Here is a 26,570-nt window from a genome sequence, read left to right as displayed (position 1 = left end):
ACTTTATTATGTACGATGTTTGCTTGCAAATTACAACACAAACGCGAAATCTATACATATAATAAAAGAGAGTGTCTGTCTGTGTGTCTGTCTGTCTGTCTGTGGTCGCCATACCTCTGAGATGGCAAGATAGTGTGCACGTACACTCCCTAGGTGCCGCAGATGTGCACCTGGGTTTTAGTTTCTTGATTCACTGTTTCCTTTCTCAGATTATGGACCTCCCATTTATTGAATACAGCCTATATGGTGCAAGACCAGTTCAGTGCCTACTGTTCACCTGTAGCAAGCACATCATGCCAGTGATATTAGAGACTCGCTGTTGCTCCTATGAGGGGAAGAAATGAAGAATGAAAAATTAACTGGACAGTTCCGGAAATTTCTAGAAGGTAAGGGAGATAACTGTTCACCTGTAGCAAGCACATCATGCCAGTGATATTAGAGACTTGCTATTGCTCCTATGAGGGGAAGAAATGAAGAATGAAAAATTAACTGGACAGTTCCGGAAATTTCTAGAAGGTAAGGGAGATAACTCTTTTTTGTCTGTGGTCGCCATACCTCTGAGATGGCAAGAGGCAGGAACAAGATAGTGTGCACGTACACTCCCTAGGTGCCGCAGATGTGCACCTGGGTTTTAGTTTCTTGATTCATTGTTTCCTTTCTCAGATTATGGACCTCCCATTTATTGAATACAGCCTATATGGTGCAAGACCAGTTCAGTGCCTACTGTTCACCTGTAGCAAGCACATCATGCCAGTGATATTAGAGACTCGCTGTTGCTCCTATGAGGGGAAGAAATGAAGAATGAAAAATTAACTGGACAGTTCCGGAAATTTCTAGAAGGTAAGGGAGATAACTCTTTTTTGTCTGTGGTCGCCATACCTCTGAGATGGCAAGAGGCAGGAACAAGATAGTGTGCACGTACACTCCCTAGGTGCCGCAGATGTGCACCTGGGTTTTAGTTTCTTGATTCATTGTTTCCTTTCTCAGATTATGGACCTCCCATTTATTGAATAAAGCCTATATGGTGCAAGACCAGTTCAGTGCCTACTGTTCACCTGTAGCAAGCACATTATGCCAGTGATATTAGAGACTCGCTATTGCTCCTATGAGGGGAAGAAATGAAGAAAGAAAAATTAACTGGACAGTTCCGGAAATTTCTAGAAGGTAAGGGAGATAACTCTTTTTTTGTATCCAAACAAAGGAGGTAAAGCTAATGATAATGGGATAGCGAGCGTCTTAAATTGCTACAGGACTCCGCTTACTCCCGGGCGAAGCCGGGCTTAACTGCTAGTATTTAACTATTTGTAGATTTAAGGCATTGCAGACAAAGCAACTGTGAGAAAGTAAGGTTTTAGCAGTGTGAAAATCCACTGAAAACGGGCTTATATCCCTTCCGTTAACATGGCTTCGTCCGGCCATACATGTATGACACTGACCCTGAGCTGACCCTGAGGCACTGGAAAGGTTTTCCCGGAAAACTTCTCTCGAAGAACGTCGAATGGGTTCGGTGGATTTGTCAGTCTGTCACGAGATAAGTTACTTCTGTTTTGTTCCGTTTTCCTTGTTTATACGAGTGCATAAGACATTAGACTTGTACAACAAAGGTACCATTGAGTTGATTAATGCAGAATTTCTTTTGTATGGTTAATTGAACGCTGATTTTTGTCTTCCCGCGGTAAACTTTTGACTTTAAATGCTTGCTTCTTCACAGAATCCTTTTGAGTGAAAAGTGTAAGGATGCCATAACAAACTTGAATATGTTCTGCTAATTTCTGTTGTTGAGAATCAGACCTGTTTACCCTTAATATTTTGGAGTAATTTATTACTATTTTTTTGTTTTTGTTTGGGGAAAAATACTCCATTTGAGTCCAGACTACGATTTTCAAATGTGCTTCAAATTAGGTTTGTGTTGCTAATGTTGGCGTTTGTACACTGGGTTACTATTTTGGTCATCAGAGTACTATTTTTTTACTTGACCATTACTCTTGTCAAGTGTTGGGGGTAAACAGGTCTGGAGAATGGAGGAAATGTTTAGTAGAATTGATTTAGAAGATCAGATGTTCACGTTTTCAAACAACGGTGCCGCCACGTGGAGACGAAAGCATGACAACGGCGCTGACTTGGTCAGTATGGACAACAGTGCTGAGTCGCTTACCAGGAAGACTCTGTAGTTGATTGAGTCATAAAACAGCGTTGTATTGAGTAACTAGGGTATATCATTGTTCAATAGTATACAGAAATGGCAGAGACTGAAATGTGGATTGAGTTTGATTTCAGATGGATGTTGAGATTTCCGGAGAGTGGGTGGAGAGTTTTGTTGAGGTTGAAACAACATCAAAGCAGATCTTAATCTGGGTTTTGTTCTGTGCAATAGCTTTCAGTGTATCTTCACGAACACCAGGGCGCACTTGTTTCTGTTGTGTGAGGGAAGAACTTTGAAGGCATTTTGCTGATGGAAGTTAATGTTTGCTTCAAGCAGATTGTACCGACCTCTTTCTGCACACCCTTAATAAGCTGTCCTGCATTTGTTGGTCCTCCCATGAACCTCAGAAAACGTCCATGAAACAGACGAAAACCAGTCATCCAAAATCGCTTGACTTCATTGCTGTATCTCATTTCGATTGTACTTTGTGTTCCAAAATCTGACCACATCGAGAAATAACTAAAAGCAAATATTGTTAATTGGAAACGTTCCTTCTGAGACCATTTGGTGAAACTGTATCCAAGGTTTCAAGCACCCAAAGAATTTCATGCATTCAGCAACATATGGGGCAAGTGACCTCAGCAATGCTATGTCTTCCATTTCTTAACTTGTGCTGGGTACTGGTTGCTCAGGAAGCTGCTTAAAGTGTTGTCGCCACTCCTCAAGATGAAATGATCCTGAAGACTGTTCCTTGATTTTGAGCTGATTTTCAAATGAACATGAAGAAGGTGTTTCTGACAACTTCTAGTTTATTTTTTTGAAGCTTGAGATCACTAACTGTGATTTTCAATCCCTTGTCATGGATGTCTTTTGGTACCGTACACGCCCTAGCAAACGCCCCCCCCCCCTCCGCACAGTTCGGCTAAAAGTAGGGGGTGGGCGTTTGCTAGGTATACACCCCCTTGCAAGATAAAGTGTCATCACATTTTCACAAGAAAATAATTGATACAACAATTTCAGAGAAATACAGTTGGACAAAAAAAAACCACCGACACACAGATACAGACACAGACACACACACACTAATAAATGAAGAAGAAACAAGTCGCGTAAGGCGAAATTACTACATTTAGTCAAGCTGTGGAACTCACAGAATGAAACTGAACGCACTGCATTTTTTCACAATGACCGTAGTCCGCCGCTTGTGCATAACGGAGTGAAACTGACGAACCTGTTCAGCGCCGGGTAGTGGTTTCGCTGTGCTGCATAGCACGCTTTTCTGTACCTCTCTTCGTTTTAACTTTCTGAGCGTGTTTTTAATCCAAACATATCATATCTATATGTTTTTGGAATCAGGAACCGACAACGAATAAGACGAAATTGTTTTTAAATCGATTTCGGAAATTTAATTTTGATCACAATATTTATATTTTTAATTTTCAGAGCTTGTTTTTAATCCAAATATAACATATTTATATGTTTTTTGAATCAGGAAATGATGTAGAATAAGATGAACGTAAATTTGGATCGTTTTATATAAAAAAAAATTATTACAATTTTCAGATTTTTAATGACCAAAGTCATAAATTAATTTTTAAGCCACCAAGCTGAAATGCAATACCGAAGTCCGGCCTTCGTCGAAGATTGCTTTACAAAAATTTCAATCAATTTGATTGAAAAATGAGGGTGTGACAGTGCCGCCTGAACTTTTACAAAAAGCCGGATATGACGTCATCAAAAGTATTTATCGAAAAAAAGAAAAAAAAGTCCGGGGATATCATTCCCAGAAACTCTCATGTCAAATTTCATAAAGATTGGTTCAGTACTTTGGTCTGAATCGCTCTACACACACACACGCACAGACACACAGACACACACACACACACACACACACACACACACACATACACCACGACCCTCGTCTCGATTCCCCCTCTATGTTAAAACATTTAGTCAAAACTTGACTAAATGTAAAAAGAACGCTGAGGCGTGGTTAACCATTCAGTCAAGCGATTGCACGCTAAACTACGCCCGTGTTCATTTTACACACACACGCGCACACGCACACACACGCACATACTAAAGATGTGCTTTTTGATCTATGGATAACACAGAGAAGTACAGGCAAGAATAAATGGATCGTAAGCTTTTTTGGCGACAGCCGTCTGACATATGAAAGCAGTAAGCATCCATTAGGAAAACCTTTTGATTGCTAAAGTAATATATATTCTACAAACAACTCGGCTCATTTGCAAACTTTATGTCCTGACATTGTAGCCTGCAACTTAAAAAGCACAGATATGGGCCATTCTTTCAAGTCACAGTACCAGCACTTAAATTCATTCAAATCCATTATCAGTCCATAATATTTCACTGGAATCCAAACAACAGAAAAACTTATTAAAAGTGATCACGGGGATATAGCTCAGTTGGTAGCGCGCTGGATTTGTATTCAGTTGGCCGCTGTCAGCGCGAGTTCGATCCCAGGTTCGGCGGAAATTTATTTCACAGAGTCAACTTTGTGTGCAGACTCTCTTCGGTGTCCGAACCACCCCCCGTGTATACTACATTGGGTGTGCACGTTAAAGATCCCACGATTGACAAAAGGGTCTTTCCTGGCAAAATTGCTTAGGCACAGTTGATAATTGTCTACCATACCCGTGTGACTTGGAATAAAGCCGTGATAGGTAAATATGCGCCGACATGGCTGCAATCTACTGGCCGTATAAAATTTCATCTCACACGGCATCACTGCAGAGCGCCTAGAACTGTACCCACGGAATATGCGCGATACAAGCTTCATTGATTGATTGATTGACTGCAAACAGTTTTTCTTTTTACAAACAGAGAAATGTCACAATATTGCATTGTTTACAGTTATCTGATGGGAAAATACGCAATTGTTCATTCCTATTTTTGTAATGCGAACAAAATTAAATGAAAGGTATGTGAATGCGCATGTACGTTTTGTTTGCATATATACATGTTTCCTCTGTCTCCAGTAACCACAGACAGGTAACCCTTGACATGCCAGTGGGAATTTACATCCGACAAAATCACTGAATCACTTCACAACTTAACAAGCACTGGAATGCTTTCAATGTTAGCAAACATAAACAACGGATGCATAGTCAAGTATCATAATAACTATCTGTGCAAATATATGAAATAAGAAAATATTGTTCAGAGTTAAAATCAATATCATGTCATTTTAATGTTTTTGTGTAGAAATATTGCCTGTCAACACCGTTGTATCCCTTGCACAGACTCTGCTTCGCACCGTTGTTTGGTACATGTCCGCACCGTTGTCATCGAACTGCAGTATCAGTTCTTTCGAATTATTTTAAAACAACTTAGACACAACTTACAGTCACAACACTTGACGACCTGTTTAAGTAGACATTAAAGTGCGATTTAAAACATACTCTTTTGTTCTACAGAGAATCAGTACGGAGAAACGGGGTCAACCCGCTATTGCCGCGGCCCGTTATTGCCGCAACCCGCTATTGCCGCAACCCGTTACGGTTAGGGTTAGGGTTAGGATTGCGGCAATAACGGGCCGCGGCAACAACGGGCCGCAGCAATAGCGAGTTGTAACCGGAGAAACGACCATCAAAACGGAAAAAATCGGGACAGAAAGACAAAAAACGGCGTTGTATGTTAGATAATTTGCATGAAACAACCTAACGGTTGGTGTAATATCCGAGCCTAATGTTTCATACGCTTCTTGAAGTAAAATCAGCCTTATAAACGTCAAACTGACCTCAAACGAGAACACTTTCCAAACACACCCGATCGGAATCGCCACCGGATGCACGCGCGAAGCGAGTACGTTGGCGTTTCCGGCGATTCTCCGGCGTGAGCTAGAGCTTTTATGGCGGCTCTTAATCGCCATGATGAGCCTGTCATTGGACATGTAAGGCATTTTGTAGAAGTAAGTGGAGCCACCATCTACCCCACCCCGTCCTGGTAGGAACATCGCCAGTTTGTTCGGGACTGCTTATTTGCTAAAGATAGCTTTTTCGCAGCTAACCCCTAGATCTAAGGGCCATCTGTGACCCGCTGTCCGGCCTGACATTGTAAGTGTGATCGACAAGAAGAAGAAGTTTTCTTGTGGATATCCCTTACTAAAAATAGAATACGGGATTCTGGGAAAGCTGTTCAAGGGCACTTCCGCACTATATTCGATTTTCAATACACGACTCAAAGCCTTTGGAATAAATCAAAAAGAATAAAATAAAAGAATAAAGAGTTCAGAAAAGGAGTAAAAAAAAGATGAAAAATTGAGAAAACAGTTTGACAAAAGTCTTTCGATTTACGGGACTCGAACTCGAGTCGATAGTCACAGTTTTTAATTGCTTCGTGCGTCTTTGTTTCTTGGCCTGTACTCTTGATTTTAGTACCGGTGTGTTCCTAAGACTCTGCACTTTCCTTTGATATGATGCTCACTGCGAATAACTGGATCAAACACGTGATAGTCGCTGAAAAATAAAGTGATTAGTTTGTTTGTGATTATGGTACATGGTGTGACTAATTGGAACCTCGCAGTGAGGAAGGAATAACCGCAACAGTTGGTCTACATCCTTATGCACCCGTGTACGTATGTTTGGTTTTGATTATCTGCTAGAGGAAGAAGATATCAGCAAAATGTTAAAAATATGGCCACCATTTGCATTTCACATTGCCAAAAGAAGACGCAAGGAGCAATTGAAAACTGTGACTGTCGTACGTAACAGATTACTTTACCTTCACCAAATAGCAAGAAGATTACGCCACAAGAACAACAATTTCTGCAAAGTTCACATCGTGAACTTTCAGAGACAGCGGAAATAAATGTCAAAGCAAGACCGTGAAGTCTAGCACCGATACATTAGGATTTGTTCACACAAGACAAAGTAAAAACTTAAATCAACAATATCAGCGTGATTTTTTCTGAAGAATGACACTTCAAATGCTGTCAGATAATACTCTCTTTATCTAAAAAATACCGAAAAGCGAGTTTTGTCGGTGGTGCTTTACGGAACAGCAAGTGTGCACAATGCCGACCCGCTCACTTGAAATCTAAATTATCCAAGCTCGAAAAAATTAAGTGAAATTGCTCACTCGCTTTATGTCAAATCTGCCGTGTGCTGACAAAACCGAGTAAGTCCACTGACGCTACTTCCGAGAAAAACGACTTTTACTGTTTATTGGTTTGTTTGTTTGTTTGTTTGTTTGCTTAACGCCCAGCCGACCACGAAGGGCCATATCAGGGCGGTGCTGCTTTGATATTTAACGTGCGCCACACACAAGACAGAAGTCGCAGCACAGGCTTCATGTCTCACCCAGTCACATTATTCTGACACCGGACCAACCAGTCCTAGCACCAACCCCATAATGCCAGACGCCAGGCGGAGCAGCCACTAGATTGCCAATTTTAAAGTCTTAGGTATGACCCGGCCGGGGTTCGAACCCACGACCTCCCGCTCACTGGGCGGACGCCTTACCACTAGGCCACCGTGTTGCGGTGTTTATTGGTTAATAACAGGATATTCGATGATTATTTTCCCGTGGGTAGCTTCCCTTTGCTGCACAATATTTACATATGTTTTAGACCAATGAGCGCTGGTATGCATATTCGGTGCGGATGCATGATTTGACGCAGAGTGGATATTAGCGGCTCGCAAACGAAGATTCGTCCAAATGATGGTTAAAAACAACCTGCACCGGACGGAAGCTGAAAACTAAAGGCACATAATAGTTCAAACAATCATTCAACTGTATTTATTTGACCTTACACAGACTGTAGGAAGAGACAAACCGTCTTGAACAATATTTTTCCCCAGGAAGCGACTCCAAGAACACAGAAGACTCGAAGGTGAGTGACAGACCTTGTAGTCTTTCTGTGATAGTAGAAGTCCAGTCAGAGATATGTAGCCTATATATGTCAATACACATCTATGGTCCAGTGGACGATACCTTCCGCCTGTGGTTCAACATGGTTTAACTTGTGAGATTGTTGTGTGTCAAACGCATTTGACCTGTGAATATTCATCACGTCGGGTGTGTTACTCTGATTGGCTGACCCAGGTCACGAGAATTCTTTGACTGACACTGCTCTGTCACTGAATATAACCAGACGTTGCGCTCAATTCTTGATAGGCACGCCCCTCTCTGCCAACGCACGGTTCGTCAGCGGAAATCTAACCCGTGGTTCAGTAGCATCTCTGAGCAGTTTGGCAAACTGAAACGTGAACGTCGTCAGGCGGAGAGGTGCTGGCTTAAATCCAAACTCACTGTTCACAAAGAGATTTTTGAAACCATCAAACGCAAAGTAAATGACTTAGTTGAAGGCGCTAAAACTGCTTTCTTCTCTGCCCAGATTATAGGTAGTAGAACATGCAAAGAACTTTTTCAAAATTTCAATTCTCTGCTTGGAAAACAGACGGTTTCCAGCCTCCCCACCACCCATGACCCCAAGGACCTGCCAACTGTATTTTCTGACTACTTCACTGAGAAGATCGAAACCATCAGAAATAGCTTTCCTCCACCAGTGGCTTCGCCTCCGGCTTCACAATTCTCTGGTTCTTTGTTGGATAGCTTCATTCCTGTATCTGAGCAGTTTGTTTTGAAGATTTTGAAGAACACAGTGCCAAAGTCTTGTGAGCTAGACCCCATCCCCACCAACTTGTTTTATGAAAACCTTGACCTTTTTCTTCCCATCATAACCAACATAATCAACTCTTCTCTCACTTCTGGCACTGTGCCAATGGACTTGAAAACTGCAGTAGTTAAACCTTTGATCAAGAAACCATCTCTGGATAAAAATCAGTTGAAAAACTATAGGCCTGTTTCCAACTTGCCATTCATTTCTAAAATTCTGGAAAAAGTAGTGCTTAGTCAGCTTCTCTCCCACCTTGAAACCAACAACCTCTGCAACCCTCTTCAGTCAGCGTATAGGGCTGGCCACAGCACCGAGACTGTTTTGCTTCGTGTTGTGAATGACATTCTTTCTGCTCTGGATAATGATGACCTATCAGTTCTGCTTCTCTTGGATAACTCAGCTGCGTTCGATACGATCGATCACTCTGTTCTGCTCTCTCGTCTCGAATCTGTTTTTGGCATTCACTCTACCGCTCTTCACTGGTTTAGTTCATATCTACAGGGCCGTAGTCAGTATGTGTCTGTCAATAATCTCTCATCTCCTCCATCTCCTCTCTGTTTCGGCGTTCCCCAGGGATCAGTTCTAGGCCCAGTTTTATTTGTACTATACACCACTCCTCTCTCTGCCGTCATCAAGCAACACGCAGTCAATCACTACCTCTTTGCAGACGACACACAACTCCAACAAGCATGCAAGCCTACAGAAATCCAAGCGGTGACGCACACTCTCCAAAACTGCACTTCAGATATTAAATCATGGATGACAAACAATATGCTCAAGTTAAATGATGACAAGACTGAATTTCTTCTTTTCTCTGGAGCTTCCTGTTCGACCACTTCCCTTCCAGCCTCCATCACAGTAGGTTCTAGTGACATTTCTCTCTCTGATAGTGCTAGGAATCTTGGGTTCATCATGGACTCCCACCTCTCAATGAAACAACACATCAAAAAAGTCTGTCAGACATGTTACTTTGAGATCAGAAGAATAGGTTCCATAAGAAAATTTCTCACTGTTGATGCCACTAAAACTCTCGTTACATCCTGCATTCTGTCCAGATTAGATTACTGCAACTCCCTTCTCATAGGCTGCCCTGACTCCACTCTCCAACCCTTGCAAAAAGTACAACACTCTGCTGCACGTCTCATTTTCAGAGCACAGCATCGACAACCCTGCACTCCTCTCATGAAAGAACTTCACTGGCTTCCTGTATCTGAACGTATTAGGTATAAAGCTGCCTGCTTCTGCTACAATATCATCTCTGAATCGGCACCTGCCTATCTTTCTGAACTGGTCTCTCTCTACACTCCCTCTCGCACCCTTCGTTCTTCTGATGATGCTCGACTTCTCTGTCAAGGTCGCTTTAAACGCAAGGCTCATGGCTTCCGCACGTTTTTGTATTATGGACCTCAGTTATGGAATTCACTCCCCTTTCAATTACGTCACTCTCCATCCATTTCATCTTTTAAGTCCAATTTGAAAACTCACTTGTTCCAACAACACTACGGATAGTTCCTTAGTATAGAGTCTGGGGATGTGAGATGTGCATGATGTGTTGTTTGAATCTGACAGTGATTGTATGATTTTTGTATACATGTATTGTTGTCCCGCGCTTTGAACTTTTGATAAGGCGCTTTATAAATGCCCGTTATTATTATTATTATAATCAGGTACTGGGCGCTCAAGTTCCCATTGCGGCTGTTCTGTCTAATTCGCGGGGTCGCTTCGAAATTTCTTTTGTTCGAATTACGGTAATAAAACCGTTATTTCTAATATGCTGACTGATAGCAAATGATAACAGACATGTCTCACAAACGATATCAGCATTCGCCTAAAAGGCTCATGCTTGATATCTTTTAACAGTCAGCATATTAGAAATAACTCATAACTTATTCTTCTCCGTTACAGATCATGTCAGGACTCGACGACTGACACGCCGCATTCGAACAAGTGTTTCCGACTGATCTGCCCTTTCATCCAACCCTATAAACCCATTTGTTTGCACAGCGACTATCTCGTAAACACTAAGTCTTTAGTGCACGCTCAAACCGGCCGGCGAGGAAAAAATACACACAAGAAACTTGAAGCTACTATAACATTAATGCATTTCACTTTCTTTTCTTTTCTTTTTATTTTTTTACTTATGTTTTTAGCTATGCGAGAAGTAGTCAAGTTCGTCGGGTGCACGGGTACTACACATCAGTGTTGGTCTATAAATAACTCAATAGCATGAAATTGTGTCAGTAGTATGGGTGGGTGCAGGCTTGTAGAAGTACTGTTGACCCCGTTACCTTTTCACAGGCCTCTTTCTTGCATGGAACGTTCTTGCTCGTTTGCTGTATGCATAGCACATGGTTTTTCAGAGATATCTCGCCAGCTATTCACATGTTGATATGGGGGGGAGAACAAAATATGTTCTCAAAAAGTATACCTAATTTAATTTAATTTTGCTTCATCTCTCAGTAGTCATGGGCTGGCGTTCATGAGGTCTTCATGGTGTCCTGTTAAATAACTAACTTCTGTTCCCTTTACCGGGCCTCAGAGCTAGTTTTCTGCATAATGCAGGTCAAACTCGTGCGTTTTCTGTGTTACGTATGTAACCCGTGTACACGATTTGGTTCACTACATTGGGGTGTGCACGTTAAAGATCCCACGATTGACAAAAGGGTCTTTTCTGGCAAAATTGTATAGGCATAGATAAAAAAAAAGTCCACCAAATACCCGTATGACTTGGAATAATAGGCCGTGAAAAGTAAATATTCGCCGTAATGGCTTGAGATTTACTGGCCGATGTGAATACGTGATATATTGTGTAAAAAATTCCATCCCACACAGCAGAAATTGATATGTAAAGCGCTTAGAGAACGTCAAGCGCTATATAAATCTCCCATATAAATAAAAAATAACTGACCAGGCATTTATTGGGTTAAGCCCAACCCCCCCCCCCCCCCCACCCCCACACACACACCGTTTAACAAATACCAGGAATCAACAATATCTGCTTTTCGTGGTGCAGATATTTTGTCAGTTTGTATCAATTAATGTCTAAAAAGCCACCAGTGTAAACTGCAAGAATCATTCCTTAAAACCACAGCTCAAGAAACAGTCAGGATGTTGATTATTGGTAAGTGTCCAAGTCGAGAGATGGAAGTTAATCCTCTGTAAAAGCCTTGGCAAATCTCAGTGTATAGTGAGCACAACTGTGATTGTTTTGGGGCAAGGACTGTGCCGGTAAGCCTGTATTGACGGCTCAATTGTTTTGAATACCTCCATGGCAATGAGTGTTCGTTCACGAGCTGGTCCTACGTAGTCCGGCCCAGATGACAACAAACCGACCTGCGTTTTTGTTCGGAGGCCTTGGAAAGGGGAAACTTAAGTTTTGTTCATTTCAAGTAGTTTTTATAAAGAAATACCGTAACAAGAAGGAAATTGGAACTTTAAGTAAATGCAAATTAAGTTAGGTTTCTGACAAACTTTTTCTGTTCTTATTCACATACTGAATTATGTGTTGATCGCGAGATATTTTCGAGAAAACAAATATGTTTCAGGCAACCCGCAAAGGACTATAGCAGTCTATCTGTTTTTAGATGTACACGGACCACCGAGCCATATGCCACGTGAAGGAAATACTACAGGTACAGTAGGCTTCTGGCCACATCTATAGACAACTGAGACTACAACGCCGGTGACTCAGTAATTCAGTTTAAAAGCAAGACGGATAATCACGACAAGGCGTCTTTGTATACTCAAGTCAACTGAATGCAAATATAGTCTCGCCGCAGGGCGCTTATCTCAGTTTAGGCTCCAATACATACTTCGAAGCATGACGTTGCTCCTCCCCCATCACACAGACCATTTTTACCTTCTTACCTTATAATTAACCGCCGAAGCCAAGGCACTCCGTATTGAAGACACACAACACATTCCCTGGAACCGTAGCGGCCGGATTGAACACGTCTCTAGGTGTAGGTGTTGGTGTTGGGAATCCAAAGTAGGCAATCGCACTCAAGCCGAACCGGCCCCCCTGTTGCCTCGTGCCAGCTGGACTGCTGAGCACAGGCGCTGGAAAATGAAAACTCAAAATTTCTCACAAACTGGTATTGGTCGAGATCTGTGTGTGTGTGTGTGTGTGTGTGTGCGCGCGCGCGCGTGTGTGTGTGTGTGTGTGTGTGTGTGTGTGTGTGTGTGTGTGTGTATGTGTGTGTGTGAGTGTGTGTGTGTGTGTGTTCAAGGAAAGAGAGTAAGAAAAGGCCTGGCCTTAAATAAAGTTCAGTTCAGTTTAGTTCTCTCTCTCAACGAGGTGTAATAACATGTCAGCATCTACATACATACACTGACAGCTCTGATGGGGAACAATGAAACAATAAATGACACGATAAATCTTACATACAGAAATACATACATTGCAAATACATTTTCTGAAGCAAGGACGCGCGCGCGCACGCACACACACACACAAACACACACACACACACACACACACACACACACACACACACACACACACACACACACACACACACACACACACACACACTTTCAGTTTATCTCTTTTTCTTTCTCTTTGAGATGCACTTCATATGTCGAATGCAGTCGACACTATTTTCTAACGTGTTAATAGAAGTTTCAAGTTGCGGTAATTACTTCGTCAGGACTGACTTACAAGCGTTGTCGAAGTCAGGAGTTTCGATCGTTGTTTGAACTGGTCGACCATGTGTTTTCTGTTTACAAATCCTGACCGGGTTATTTCCAAAAATCGTCTATTTATCAAAAACAGGTACTGTACAGAACAAGAGAAGAACTAGAGGTGTTTTCTGATGTTTGAACGAAGGAAGTGTTTTCCAACAAGGGAATGTTTCAGGGTGTATTAATTGTTCCAGATGGGGGGGGGGGGGGGGAGGGGGAGGGGGAGGGAGGGGGAGGGAGGGGGGGAGGGGGAGGGAGGGGGGAGGGAGAGAGAGAAAGCACGATCGTGGCCTTCGGATTTTGTGTGGACTTTTGATTTGGGATAAAAATACAAAGTTGTTGTCACGGTGTCCGAATGGCTCGGGTTTGTGCATTACAGGAATATCTGAGAGACATAGCTTATGAAGGACGTAGACTTATGTCTACCAGGCGACACAAACCAAGGACAGAGCTCGAGACCCTGTATTTGATGCGTCAGTGCATCTCACTACCGGATCTCAGTGTAATATGCTGAGGTGAGGATAGATGCGATCTCTTTTGCCAACCTTAGAAATAAGAATTATCAAGGATGTTTTGCCGGACCGGCTTTAAAGGGATAACAAACCTGAAAACAAAAGACAGACAGACAGACACTGACAGTGAGAATGACACGCGGCACGCATGCACACACGTTCACACACACGCACCTATGCATACGCCCCAGAATAATTCGCTGTTATAACTGTCATTGCTTTTTAAACAACAACAAACAAACAAACGACGAATAAATGTTACGCTTTTAATTACACAGTGTCATAATGGTTCGCACCCTAACACTGACTCGGAGAAACAGACGCATGTGTGCGCTTGGCACAAAGGGTCAAAAATCCCAAAAATAAGGCCTTAAAAAAATAAGCCCTTATTTTAAAAATAAGGCCTTATTTTTAGAAATAAGCCTTTATTTTTGAGAAATAAGGCCTTATTTTGAAAATAAGGCCTTAAATGTCCATGGTCATAACAAATGAGGGCGCAAAGCAATAAGGCCTTATTTATTTTAAAACCTTAATAAAATAAGGCCTTAAGAAAAATAAGCCCTTAAAAAAATAAGGCCTTAAAAAAAAAGGCCTTATTTTTCTGCGCATCACTACTGCTAACCCTAATAGCAACACACAATAACTTAATGACACATATAGACGACAACACACACACACATTCACTCACACGCACGCGCACAATCACGAACGCACATCAGTATGCGGGTGAGCGCTAAAAAAGAGATAATAAATGGAACAAGAGAAAACATTTCCAAACGATAAACATTACGACACTGGTTGAAATCGATTGTCGCACCTGGACTCTCCTGTACACCTGTACCTACCCTAACACATTTGCAAACACACACACACACACTGACACACACACACCCACCCACACACACACACAAACGTAGAAAAAAGACACACATATATATATACGTACCAACACACAAACACACAAACAGACAGACACACACACACACACACACACACACACACACACACACACACACACACACTCTCTCTCTCTCTTTCTATCTTTCTCTCTCTGTCTGTCAGTCCGTCAGTCAGTTCGTTCGTCAGTCCGTCTGTCTGTCTGTCAATCCGTCTGTTTGTCTGTGTGTATCCCTCTCTCTCTCTCTCTCTCTCTCTCTCTCTCTCTCTCGTTCTCTCTCCCAGTCTAACGCCGCTCTCTCTGTGTACCAGCATACAACTGAGAGACGCAAAAATAAGGCCTTACAAAATAAGGCCTTATAAAATAAGGCCTTATTTCTGTTAAGGCCTTAAAGAAATAAGGCCTTAAAACAAAAGCCCATACAAAAATAAGCCCTTATTTTAGAAATAAGGCCTTATTTCTTGAAAATAAGCCCTTATTTAAAGGCATATGTACGCGCTCCCGTGTTTACAAAGTGTAGTTTGCCCATAATCGATGTCAAACGCACCATAAGACCATGTAATGACGATATGTCGCCATGCGCGGACCATATACATGCATTACAGCTTGTTTTAGAGTCTCAAAAACTTTGGATGTAAACAAAGACGCGGAGTTATTTCCCTTGCGTCAACGCTACCTCTGTTGGCAAATCTATAAATAGGACGATCCAGATCAAAATGAAAATTAACATATCTCAACATTGAAGGGGTCCTAGACCACAATATTTTGCAGGGAACTTAATTTATCATGTCTCCAGCTGTTGGTAAAGCAATTAGCGTGTATAGTCATCGAGTACATATGGCTTTAAGGAAATAAGGCTTTATCCCCGAGTACGCTAGGACTAGGGCTCAGCAGACTTTAATTGTGTGTCTGTGTGTGTCTGTCTTTCTCCACTTAACAGCTTATTGCTGGGAAACTACTGGGCGCAGTTCGTTCAAAAGGTGATACACTAACTTGATAATAGGTCCGATTGATCGTATTAAAACTTCATAATGTTACCTGGGACCTAAATGCGAAATAAACCACAAAAAAACGACTTGACGGTGGGAGGAATTCGCGGAGCCACAGCCAGCCAGGCAGTCTGATAGAACAGCCGAACTCGTCACACATTGACGAGAAATATAGCGTCATAAAAAGATTACGTCACGGTCAAAAGTCTTTGACGTCTTTTTCTCTCGCGCGGTGTGTGTGTGTTCATTTTGTGCACATGTGTTAGTGTTACTGTTGGTGTGTGTGTGTGTGTGTGTGTGTGTGTGTGTGTGTGTGTGTGTGTGTCACAGTGTTTGTGTGTGTGCGTGCGTGTGTGAGTGTTATTTTGTGTGTGTGTGTGTGTGTGTGTGTGTGCGCGTGCATGAGTCTGTACTCGTGTGTGTGTGTTTGTGTGTGTGTGTGTGTGTGTGTGTGTGTGTAAGAAAGAGAGAGAGAGAGAGCGAGAGAGAGAGGAAGAGAGAGAGGGAGTGAGGGAGAGAGAGTGTGTGTGTGTGTGTGTGTGAATGTGTGTGTGCATTTTCACTGTGATCAAATAAAAGAGAAAGGCCAGTCACCACGCACATCCTCGGCTCGCATGCAATGTATTTATATATCAAAGGGAATGCCTGTAATTCACACAGATCAATCACTTGGTCTTAAACGTGCACAAGACAAAAACGTTCATACTGGGGGAGCGAGCCAGTCTGAAGAGTATTAGGGTCCAGCGCGAGCGTTTTTTTTTTATTCATTTAAGGCCTTATATTTTGGATTTTTGACCCTTTGTGCCAAGGATACACAGCGCGCGGCTTCGTCATGGTCCAGGAAGTTAGTTAGCTAGCACTCGGCTTCGTCATGGTCAAGAAAATTAGCGAGCTTCATATTGTAACCTGAACGGCCGCTCTTTCTGACGTCATCTCGTTCACGCGCACACAGACTATATTAAAAATAGTCTCGACTAACCACACCCAAAGACCGGCGTAGGATCCGGTCCGGTCCCCCCTCCGAAGTAGTCCCCCGGGGGACCAATTCGTGGCAAAAACTGCTCTATAATGGTCCCCCCTTAGGCATCCAGCCTCGTTTTTCTTGTTACAATGTTAGTAATGTTACCAGCATTAATTTCAGAGAAAAGAAAGGAAAGAATCAGAGACTGGTTTCATTTCTTCTTATCAGTATTTATTTATTATTCATTTTATTTCATGTGATTTTTCTTTTGAACAGCATTATAAATCAGATCTATTTTATTTTCTGCAAAATATAGTCAAACAAAGAGATTGCTGTCTGTGCACTACATAATACCGGACGAAGATATAGATTGAAAATGGCTTGAATGCCTAAGAAAAACGAGGCTGGATGTCTAAGGGGGGACCATTATAGAGCAGTTTTTGCCACGAATTGGTCCCCCGGGGGACTACTTCAGAGGGGGGACCGGACCGGATCCTACACCGGGACGAGTCACGCTCGTCTCCGCCCGTTAGCTCATGTGGGGCCTCTGTTGCTTGCAAGTAGTCGAGGTGAAGCCGTGCAGTGGATCGAGCTTTACGTCGCACGAGGGAGACGTTGACTTGAGACTTGCACGTTTGTTACGCGTGATCACACGTTCTCTTCGAACACCACTGGTTGAGGTCAGAGAGAGAGAGAGAGAGAGAGAGAGAGAGAGGGGGGGAGGGAGGAGAGAGAGAGAGAGAGGGGGAGAGAGAGGAGAGAGAGAGAGAGAGGGCGGGGGAGAGAGGGAGAGAGAGAGAGGGGAGAGGAGAGAGAGAGAGAGAGAGATAGGGGGGGGGGGGGAGGGGGGGGGAGAGCGAGAGTGAAACAGAGAAAGAGAGAGAGTGAGACAGAGTGAGACAGAGAGAGGGGGGAGACAGAGAGGAAGAGAAATGAGGGAAAGACTAAGAGAGATACGGTGGAGAGAGAAAGGGAGAGAGATGGTGCGGGGAGATAAAGAGAAAAATGGGGGGAGAGAGAGAGAGGGGGAGACGGAGAGAGAGAGAGAGGGAGAGAGAAAGGAAGAGAGAGAGAGAAAGGAAAAAAGAGAGAGAGAGAGAAAGGAAGAGAGAGAGAAAGGAAGAGAGAGAGAGAGCGAGAGAAAGGAAAAGAGAGAGAGAGAGAGAGAGAGAGAGAGAAAGGAAAGAGAGAGAGAGAGAGAAAGGAAAAAAAAGAGAGAGAGAGAGAGAGAGAGAAAGAGAGAAAGGAAAAGAGAGAGGGGGGGGGGGGGGGGGGGGTCGGAGGGAAAAAGAGAACTCAGAACGGTTTGTTGCCATTATAACCTTAATAGGGAGCCCTATTACCTTCACATTGATTAGTCATGAACCGGGGTCTATTTTAAAGGAGCAGAACACAGGAGCTGGCCAAATACGATCGTCAAATGCCGCCAGTAATTATGGTAAGCCGGCTTTACTTCTTTGAATCTAACACACATGTTGTTGGCTTTTCATTTTAGTGTGTTTGTTTTAGGGGGAGGAGAGAGACAGACAGACAGAGATTCGGAAATAGACAGAGAGAGAGAGAGAGAGAGAGAGAGAGAGGGGGGGAGGGAGGGAGGGAGGGAGGGAGAGGGAGATAGAAAGAGAGACAGAAAGACAGACAGACAGAACAAAAATACAGAGAGAAAGAAATAAGGGCAGAGATTTAGGGACAAATCGAGTGACAGATGTGCACAGATAGAACCCACAGGCTGTTTATGTTTGGTATGTGATCAACTGGAGATGGTCTTTTTTTCTCTCAACACATTACAAAGGAAAACAAGAGGCGAAGCCTTCAAGGCTCCCGTAAGAAATCAACAAACAGTAACATAACACAAACTCACTCACTCCGTAACACACACACACACAAACACACACACACACACACACACACACACACACACACACGCACACACACACACAGTTAAAACTAACGCATCATATCAACTCCATGTATAATTTTCAAAAGAAGGCAAACAGATAAAATGACAAGGGTAATAGGTTAGGTACCTGCCATGTGGGCACTTTTTCCACTGCTGTCCTCAGTCCTATACTTTTCATCAAGACTTGTCACCATGCCGAGTAGATCTAAATTCGGAAGTCTTCATGTGGCTGAGGCATATATATCTGACATAGCGTCGATCTTGTTGTAGGTTAACCTCCTTTCTGAAACAAATGGCAAAATGCGATTAGTTATGATGACTACAACCTACACAAATATAAACAGTGTTTTGAAACAGAATAGTCAGGTTATACAAGCCACTTTACCTATGCAGCATGGTAACCCTACAATATGCGAAACATGTCGACTGCAGCAGCCTGGTTCTTAAAATAATTCTGACGGTCAACACAGCCAGAAATGCCAACAAAGACAAGAAAGCTGTTGCAAGGTAAGCTTACCAAACGTTACATAGCGAATCATATGATAGTGCGTAAACAGCAAACAGTAGATCTACAATCAAAGAGAGGATCGAGTCTGGAATGAAACGCGATACAGATCTAGCATTCAAAAACTGTCTTTCACGTTCAAGGAAGTTGTTGCAAAGTACTTAAGACTTACTAAATTGTACAGACAAAACCATGACAGTGCATGTTTTGAATCTGAGGAAAAAATCGTGATCATTTTGACTTTGAGAACAGATTCATTCCGTTTCCTTATATCTGCATGTTCAAGTAAATGGTGGACATTTTTTTTCGGGCAGAGTAAACTTAACTTGAGACTCTACTGCAAGTCTTGAAATTCACATAAATCGAACCACGAGCAAAGACATCCAAACATTACAGGCACTTTAGATCAACTCATTTCACTAGAGGTGACTGCCTAGCACTGTGTTTGACATCCGTGTCTGCTGAAATAAAAAGAAATTAAAACAAAACGGATTAACAGTAGGTGACACGTTATCAGAGTGGGAGACACTGGATCTGTCTCTGAACTTACCGGGATACGGCTGCAAGATCGACACTGACTGCCGCGCTTTCGACAGCTCTTCCTCGCGTGGGGCATTGGAAACACGCTGTGCAGATCAAATTGTAGGAAATCTCCCTTTGGTATCTTCTTTATTTACTTTTCTGGAGCTTAGAAACCGAACAACATGAAATCGTCTTCCCCGGCGAATCGGCGAGGTGAGAACTGGACCACAATCCTTCGCGCGACCCCTGACCTGATCTTGACACCTGACCTGCCGTCTGCATGCCAAACACGACACAAACCAGTCAACTGCTTGTACCCCTTCAAAACCCCCCACCACCCGTTTTCTTTGGATACACGCTTTAACTACACACATGCCGACACAATGTTGATCATTGCTTCAATAATTTGAAGATGGTGCTTGAAAATTAACCACGTGAAATGAGTATTTCGGTGTTTAGCCAAAAATGTTAAAGTTTCTACCACAGACATACACACATACATACGCACGCACGCACAGACAGACAAAGTTTACCATCGCATAGGCTACACTTACGTGAGCCAAACATATGATTGTTCTTGTTACGATGTACCTCAATATACATTGTTTTACGTTGTTTAAAGGACTGTGTTGAGAATGTCTGGGTTTTGAAGTGCTCTAGTTTCTGTGCTGATGTGTGTGCGAGGTGGATGCTCACTTCCAAAACATCAAGTTCGCGTTTTCCTTACTAATAATACGGTACAGACAAACAGAAAGTACCACCCCACCCCCCCAAAAAACACACACAAAAACACACACAATAAAGCATAGACTAAACAAATAGCAGTGACAAATACAACAAGAGGCGAAGCCTTCAAGGCTCCCGTAAGAAATCGACAAACAGTAACACAAACTCAATCACTCCGTCACACATACACACACACAGTAAGCATAGACACAGTGCAAGAGTGGGAGACGCTAGATCTAGATCTGTCTGTCTGTAGCCTACTTTACTTAGTACTTACGGGGACACGACTGCCACTGAGATCGACACTGCCCTTTTGACAGCGCTTCCTCACGCAGACACTGAAAACACGCTGTGCAGATCAACCTGTAGGAAATCTCCTTTGGTATCTTCTTTATCTACTTTTTCTGGAGCCGCTACGAAACCGAACAATGTGAAATCGTCTTCCCCGAATCGGCAAATGCAGCTCGGTTAGAACTGAGAAGTGAATCTATACCACAATGCTTCACGCGATCTGACCTAAACCTTGACCCCTGACCTGGTCTACATACCACACAGAACACAAACCAGTCACCTGTTTTTACCCCCCCAAAAACCACCACCACCCGTTTTCTTTGGATACACACTTTATCTACATACGTGCCGACGAAATGTTGATCATTGCTTCAATACTTTGAAGCTGTTGCTTGGATAATAACCCGGTAAAATTAGTATATCGGTGTTCAGTCAAATGTTACACACACGCACGCACGCACGCACGCACGCACAGACAGACAAAAGTTAGCATCGCATAGGCTACACTTACGTGAGCCAAAAAGCACCTGGGGATACATTATACAAAACAAGAGGCGAAGCCTTCAAGGCTCCCGTAAGAAATCAACAAACAGTAACATAACACAAACTCACTCACTCCGTAACACACACACACACAAACACACACACACACACACACACACACACACGCACACACACACACAGTTAAAACTAACGCATCATATCAACTCCATGTATAATTTTCAAAAGAAGGCAAACAGATAAAATGACAAGGGTAATAGGTTAGGTACCTGCCATGTGGGCACTTTTTCCACTGCTGTCCTCAGTCCTATACTTTTCATCAAGACTTGTCACCATGCCGAGTAGATCTAAATTCGGAAGTCTTCATGTGGCTGAGGCATATATATCTGACATAGCGTCGATCTTGTTGTAGGTTAACCTCCTTTCTGAAACAAATGGCAAAATGCGATTAGTTATGATGACTACAACCTACACAAATATAAACAGTGTTTTGAAACAGAATAGTCAGGTTATACAAGCCACTTTACCTATGCAGCATGGTAACCCTACAATATGCGAAACATGTCGACTGCAGCAGCCTGGTTCTTAAAATAATTCTGACGGTCAACACAGCCAGAAATGCCAACAAAGACAAGAAAGCTGTTGCAAGGTAAGCTTACCAAACGTTACATAGCGAATCATATGATAGTGCGTAAACAGCAAACAGTAGATCTACAATCAAAGAGAGGATCGAGTCTGGAATGAAACGCGATACAGATCTAGCATTCAAAAACTGTCTTTCACGTTCAAGGAAGTTGTTGCAAAGTACTTAAGACTTACTAAATTGTACAGACAAAACCATGACAGTGCATGTTTTGAATCTGAGGAAAAAATCGTGATCATTTTGACTTTGAGAACAGATTCATTCCGTTTCCTTATATCTGCATGTTCAAGTAAATGGTGGACATTTTTTTTCGGGCAGAGTAAACTTAACTTGAGACTCTACTGCAAGTCTTGAAATTCACATAAATCGAACCACGAGCAAAGACATCCAAACATTACAGGCACTTTAGATCAACTCATTTCACTAGAGGTGACTGCCTAGCACTGTGTTTGACATCCGTGTCTGCTGAAATAAAAAGAAATTAAAACAAAACGGATTAACAGTAGGTGACACGTTATCAGAGTGGGAGACACTGGATCTGTCTCTGAACTTACCGGGATACGGCTGCAAGATCGACACTGACTGCCGCGCTTTCGACAGCTCTTCCTCGCGTGGACATTGGAAACACGCTGTGCAGATCAAATTGTAGGAAATCTCCCTTTGGTATCTTCTTTATTTACTTTTCTGGAGCTTAGAAACCGAACAACATGAAATCGTCTTCCCCGGCGAATCGGCGAGGTGAGAACTGGACCACAATCCTTCGCGCGACCCCTGACCTGATCTTGACACCTGACCTGCCGTCTGCATGCCAAACACGACACAAACCAGTCAACTGCTTGTACCCCTTCAAAACCCCCCACCACCCGTTTTCTTTGGATACACGCTTTAACTACACACATGCCGACACAATGTTGATCATTGCTTCAATAATTTGAAGATGGTGCTTGAAAATTAACCACGTGAAATGAGTATTTCGGTGTTTAGCCAAAAATGTTAAAGTTTCTACCACAGACATACACACATACATACGCACGCACGCACAGACAGACAAAGTTTACCATCGCATAGGCTACACTTACGTGAGCCAACAAGTCGCGTAAGGCGAAAATACAACATTTAGTCCAGCTGTCGAACTCACAGAATGAAACTGAACGCACTGCAATTTTTCAGCAAGACCGTATACTCGTAGCATCGTCAGTCCACCGCTCGTGGCAAAGGCAGTGAAATTGACAAGAAGAGCGGGGTAGTAGTTGCGCTGAGAAGGACAGCACGCTTTTCTGTACCTCTCTTCGTTTTTAACTTTCTGAGCGTGTTTTTAATCCAAACATATCATATCTATATGTTTTTGGAATCAGGAAACGACAAGGAATAAGATGAAAGTGTTTTTAAATTGATTTCCAAAATTTAATTTTGATCATAATTTTTATATTTTTAATTTTCAGAGCTTGTTTTTAATCCAAATATAACATATTTATATGTTTTTGGAATCAAAAAATGATGAAGAATAAGATGAACGTAAATTTGGATCGTTTTATAAAAAAAATATTTTTGTGTGTATGTATGTATGTCTGTGGTAGAAATTTTAACATTTGACTAAACACCGAAATACTCATTTTACCTGGTTGTTTTTCAAGCACCATCTTCAAAGTATTGAAGCAATGAGCAATGTGTGTAGTTAAAGCGTGTATAAAAAAAACCCGGGTGGTGGGGGGTTTTGAGGGGGTACAAGTATCTGATTGGTTTGTGTCGTGTGTGGTATGTAGACCAGGTCAGGGGTCAAGATCAGGTCAGGTCGCGTGAAGGATTGTGGTATAGATTCACTTTTCAATTCTCACCTCGATTCGGGGAAGACGATTTCACATTGTTCGGTTTCTTAGCTCACGAAAAATAGATAAAGAAGATACCAAAGGGAGATTTCCGACAGTTTGATCTGCACAGCGTTTTTACAATGTCTGCGCGAGGAAGAGCTGTCCAAAGTGCAGTGTCGATCTGGCAGTCGTGTCCCCGGTAAGTACAGAAGACGCTTAACATTTTTTGTTACATTGTCCAAAATTTAAAGAACATAGAACCATTTTATTCAATAGTCTGCCAACGCACGCTCTGGATTGCAAAACACTTTTGTTTGGAAATATTGATTTAACTATATCTTTGAACACGAAAATATTTTCTGCTGTACAAGATTACGTTATGTCAACTGATTGCTTCGGCTGATATTATATTAACAGTGACAGCAATAGATGTAGCAAAGCATTCTCTCTCTCTCTCTCTCTCTCTCTCTCTCTCTCTCTCTCTCTCTCTCTCTCTCTCTCTCTCTCTCTCTCTCTCTCTCTCTCTCTCTCTCTTTATTTGTATAAAATATTATGAAATATTTTGAAAGAAAAGGGTTGAAGTTCGCCATGTCTTGTTATCAGAATGTGTATTGATTATCAGTTTTAGAACGTGTCCATAAGCAGTCTGCTTGTTAACGTTCTTAATGTTGCTACTGTATATAACATGTATACAAGAAATTAATAAAAACACGCTTAAACCAAGTACAGACTGATCTATAGTGTTTCCCACTCTTACAATGTATCACCTAAGCTTAGCCCCCCCCCCCCCCCCCACAAAAGTTGTATGTTTCTGGTAACATGGCTAAAAAAAAAAAGGGTAGGTAGGTACGGATTTTTTATTTTTATTTTTTTTAATTTTTTTTGTGTGGTCAGGGTAGAAAATATATATAACGCAAAGAGACTGGACTTACTATACAAAGAGAAAGACAACACATTACAAAACAAATGAGACAAAAGGACCCCTTGTGTCGTCTGCCGTCTGTTACTTTCGTTTTGACGCTTTTTTTTATTATTTTTTTTTAACAAATGCAATAAAATAAAAGTCTAGGGTCGGCGGGAAAAAACTAGGCAGGGTCGGGTGACCAGAAACATACAACTTTTTTTTGGGGCCTTACTTTTTGTTTGTTTGTTTGTTTGCTTAACGCCCAGCCGACCACGAAGGGCCATATTAGGGCGGTGCTGCTTTGACATATAACGTGCGCCACACACAAGACAGAAGTCGCAGCACAGGCTTCATGTCTCACCCAGTCACATTATTCTGACACCGGACCAACCAGTCCTAGCACTAACCCCATAATGCCAGACGCCAGGCGGAGCAGCCACTAGATTGCCAATTTTAAAGTCTTAGGTAAGAGCCGGGGTTCGAACCCACGACCTCCCGATCACGGGGCGGACGCCTTACCACTAGGCCAACCGTGCCTTACTGATAATCCGGCTTGTTTTAATTTCTTTTCATTTCAGCAGACACGGATGGCAAACACAGTGCTAGGCAGTCACCTCTAGTGAAATATTTCATGCCAACTTACTATCACAGGGTTATCCAGTCATTTTCTGTGTACGGGGGAGTAACGAGCCGGGGGAGTAGCGATACGGGGGAGTAACGAGCCGGGGGAGTATCGAGCCGCCGGGGGAGTACGGGGGAGTAACGAGCTGATCCCGATCTAAAGTGCCTGTAATGTTTGAATGTCTTTGTTCTTGGTTCGATTTATGTGAATTTCAAGGCTTGCAGTAGAGTCTCAAGTTAAATCTGCCCGTATAAAACTGTCCACCTAACATGCAGATAATAAGGAAACGGAATGGATCTGTTCTCAAAGTCAGAATTATTACGATTTTGCCTCAGTTTCAAAACATGCTCTGTCATGGTTCTGTCCGAGTGTAAAATTTGGTACCTTGCAGCAACTTCCCTGAATTTGAAAGACAGTGTTTGAATGCTAGATCTGCCTAGATCTGTATCGCGTTTCATTTCAGACTCCTGTCTTTGATTGTACTGTTTTCTGTTTACCCATTATCATGATTCGCTTATGTCGGTAACTTTTGGTAAACTTACCTTGCAACAGCGTCCTTGTCTTTGTTGGCATTTTTTTTTCAAGGCAGCACAACGTAAGATTTTGGACAGCAAGTAGAATGCGAGTTTTGAGACAACGACAGTCGTCCAAAGAAAGCTTACTGTGGAATGTTGTTGTACATAATGGTACATGTAATTCTGTATTTTTCTGCGGTTAATGTTAATGGTTTCTTTTTTCTTCTGTTGGTTTCTTCCTCCTGAGTTGACCGTATCACTGAAACAAGACCATCAGAGAGGACCTCAGTTGCTCCTCAAAATGGACTGTGAATAGTGTGTTGGCTGTGTTGACCGTCAGAATTATTTTAAGAACCAGTCTGCGGCAGTCTGTTGACATGTTACGCATATTGAAGAGTTCCCATGCTGCATAGGTAAAGTGGCTTGTATAACCCGACTATTCAGTATCAAAACACTGTTTATATTTGTGTAGGTTGTAGTCATCACAACTAATCGCATTTTGCCTTTTGTTTCAGAAAGGAGGATAAGCGACAACAAGATCGACGCTATGTCAGATATGCCTCAGCCACATGACGACTTCCGAATTTAGATCCACTCGGCATGGTGACAAGTCTTGATGAAAAGTATAAGACTGACGACAGCAGTGGAAAAAGTGACCACATGGCAGGTACATTGCTTAGTGTCTGCAGTGCAAAAGACAGATACGCTGATGGTAGATTTCCAAATGAACACAGTACCCTCAGATCTACTGCTGATTTACGACGGGCCCGCTACAATCCAGGGCAGAACATTGCGGAGCTGGTG

General features: G+C 42.4%; 1 protein-coding gene across 1 annotated transcript in view; it reads right to left on the bottom strand.

The window, feature by feature from the left end:
- The window catches only part of LOC138950930 (cytochrome P450 2B4-like), a 28,680-nt gene extending 15,860 nt beyond the window's left edge, over positions 1-12,820 (bottom strand). The window contains exon 1 of the mRNA XM_070322647.1: positions 12,654-12,820. The gene's annotated coding sequence lies outside the window, so the exon portion shown is untranslated. The remainder of the gene's footprint in view (positions 1-12,653) is intronic.
- Positions 12,821-26,570: the final 13,750 nt, after the last annotated feature.

The sequence above is a fragment of the Littorina saxatilis genome, linkage group LG16, assembly GCF_037325665.1.
Source record: "Littorina saxatilis isolate snail1 linkage group LG16, US_GU_Lsax_2.0, whole genome shotgun sequence".
Taxonomy (NCBI): domain Eukaryota; kingdom Metazoa; phylum Mollusca; class Gastropoda; order Littorinimorpha; family Littorinidae; genus Littorina; species Littorina saxatilis.
This window is presented reverse-complemented; position numbering and strand designations above follow the sequence as displayed.